Raw genomic sequence first — 2709 nt, forward strand, 5'->3', positions numbered from 1 at the left:
CATTGTCTCTTTTCTCTCCCGTTCTCTCCTCTTAAGAGATAGCCACAGTGTTTTGCTGTCACCTCTCGAAGATGATGAAATCATGTCAAGATTCCTAGCGGATTTAGGCTTCAGTTGTTCAGTTCTAGAAAAGTACCAGGTTGCTAATTTAGATAAAATGATGTCAATTTAGCAGAGTTCATTTTCTTGCAGGCAGAATTATTTTAAAGCCCAGGGTTGTGATCAGCCTTGCCCTTCTGTTTGTTTTGAAGTTTCTTTCACTGGAAAGCTCCAAATATTGTCACTCTCCTCACCATTTCTCCATGAAAACAGCAGAGTCCAAGAAGCATCAGCTGGGATCATATCCCTACCCTCAAGGAACTTACTATCTCAAAGAAACCAAATCAATAACCTAAATTTATATGTACTTTAAATAACTATCCTTCTGTCCTCTTTATTTCATAAAGGAGAGATCAAAGACTCAAGAAGTCAAAAATGACAAACAGAAACTAGAGAATATAGAAAGAGTGCACACATATCTCTTAACCTTCGTGGCATTTATGGTGTCTTCACTTAGTCTGAAACCTATTATTCCCTATTTTATTTCTGTATATCTTTATTTCATTAGAGGATTGGTTTAAGGAAATAAGAATACTGAACCTAGAAAAGAGAAAACCTAGTGAGAACATGATAGCTGGATTTAATGATGTGAATGGTCATTAGATAGAAGAGAATAGTCTTTTCTACTTGACCCCAGAGGAAGGAGAGCAGCTAGGTGGCACAGTGGATAGGGCCTGAAATCAGGAAGACTTGAATTCAAGTCTGGCCTCAGACATTTACTAGCTGTGTGACCCTGGGCAAGTCACTTAACCCTGTTTGCCTCAGCTTCCTCATCTGAGATGGAGAAGGAAATGGCAAACCACTCTAATATCTCTGCCAAGAATCTCCCAAATGGAGTCAAGAAAGCGAGACACAGGCCACTCGCTGCGCGCCGCGCCCCAGCCCGCTCCGCTCTCCATCCACCGCCTCGCGGTAAAGATACCTGCATCACCATCTCAGAATGGCCAACAGGGGACCTGCTTATGGACTGAGCCGAGAGGTACAGCAAAAAATTGAGAAGCAGTACGATGCTGATCTGGAGCAGATCCTCATTCAGTGGATTACCACACAGTGCCGCAGGGATGTAGGGCGACCCCAGCCTGGGCGAGAAATTTCCAAAACTGGCTCAAGGATGGCACGGTACTGTGTGAGCTCATCAATGGGCTATACCCTGAAGGCCAGGGCCCAGTAAAGAAAATCCAGGCTTCAGGCATGGCCTTCAAACAGATGGAACAGATTTCTCAGTTCCTGCAGGCGGCTGAACGCTATGGCATCAATGCCACTGATATCTTCCAAACTGTGGACCTCTGGGAAGGAAAGAATATGGCCTGTGTGCAGCGGACACTGATGAACCTGGGTGGATCGGCAGTGGCTCGAGGTGATGGCTTCTTCTCTGGAGATCCTAACTGGTTTCCTAAGAAGTCCAAGGAGAATCCCTGAAACTTCACAGATAACCAACTGCAGGAGGGCAAGAATGTCATTGGGCTGCAAATGGTCACCAACCGTGGGGCATCTCAGGCAGGCATGACTGGATATGGGATGCCACGCCAGATCCTCTGATCACCACTCTTCCTTACCCTCCCTTGAATGGTTAATATATTTCTAGCAGTGACATTCCCAGGAAGCCCGTGGAACTTTCAAGCCCTTTCTGTTCCCAACTCCTCCTCTTCTCCTCCTGCTCCTTACCCATTGGTGGCACTGCTTCTCCTGTTGTGCCTACAGGTGCTGAGCCAGTGCTTTCTCACCTTGAACTTGCTGTAGTACACTCCCTGTCCCCAAATCAGCAAAACTGGACCAGCCACCCCATCCTCCCTTCTCCTGGACCAAAACTGGGGGGTAGCTGACCCCTTCAACATTCCTATTCATTCTCCTACCCTGGCTTGTCCTCTCATTTGGGAATTTGCACCCATATAGCCATTCTTTAGGCCAGGGTTCAGGGCACTGCCTTGAAAGGAGATGAACATGGGACCAATTTCTCTTCCACAAGGTTGTTCTTCCTGTTCCCCCCACCCCCAGCCTTGATACTGTGGGGACTTAATTTATAGGGAGGGGCCTATGGTGGCTGCTGTTCTGGCCACAGCTGGACTTTGAAAGCCACACATCTGTGTAAGCCTCTCCTTGGCAGAGGCCTCTTTTCCCCTTGGTCCCTCCCTTCTTGGCATTCCCTTCGGCCTATTCTCCTCTTTACCCAGTAGCCTGAGACAGGGATTGAGGGTGGAGGGAATGTCCTTGCCTTCTCTTCTCTCCTCTGTCCTTCCCCTCTTCCTCAAAAGACCCACCCAGCGTCTGAGACTTGAGGAATGTGAGTTTGCTGATCTGAATAAAGATTCCCAGTCTTTGTAAAAAAAAAAAAAATGTGAGACACAACTGAACCACAACCAGAGAGAAGTGACAGCAATGGATTCAGCGAAGTTCGAACAATCTTGACTTTGGTGTCAGAGAAGCTGGTTTCCAGTCCTCACATATGTTTGACCTTGAGACAGTTGATTTTCCCTTCTAAGCTACAGCTGTCACATCTATGAATGATAGGGTTGATGGCCATAAAGATCCCTTCCTTCACTAAATCCATGATTCTACAAGTTAAAGAGATCTGGATTTCAACCTGATTTTTTAAAAAGCTTCCTAAGAGTT

At 46.4% G+C, this 2709-nt stretch overlaps 1 pseudogene; it reads left to right on the plus strand.

The window, feature by feature from the left end:
• Window positions 1-961: 961 nt before the first annotated feature.
• Window positions 962-2433, plus strand: LOC140510538 (transgelin-2 pseudogene; annotated as a pseudogene).
• The last annotated feature ends 276 nt before the right edge of the window (window positions 2434-2709 follow it).

This window comes from Notamacropus eugenii, chromosome 6 (genome assembly GCF_028372415.1).
Source record: "Notamacropus eugenii isolate mMacEug1 chromosome 6, mMacEug1.pri_v2, whole genome shotgun sequence".
NCBI lineage: Eukaryota > Metazoa > Chordata > Mammalia > Diprotodontia > Macropodidae > Notamacropus > Notamacropus eugenii.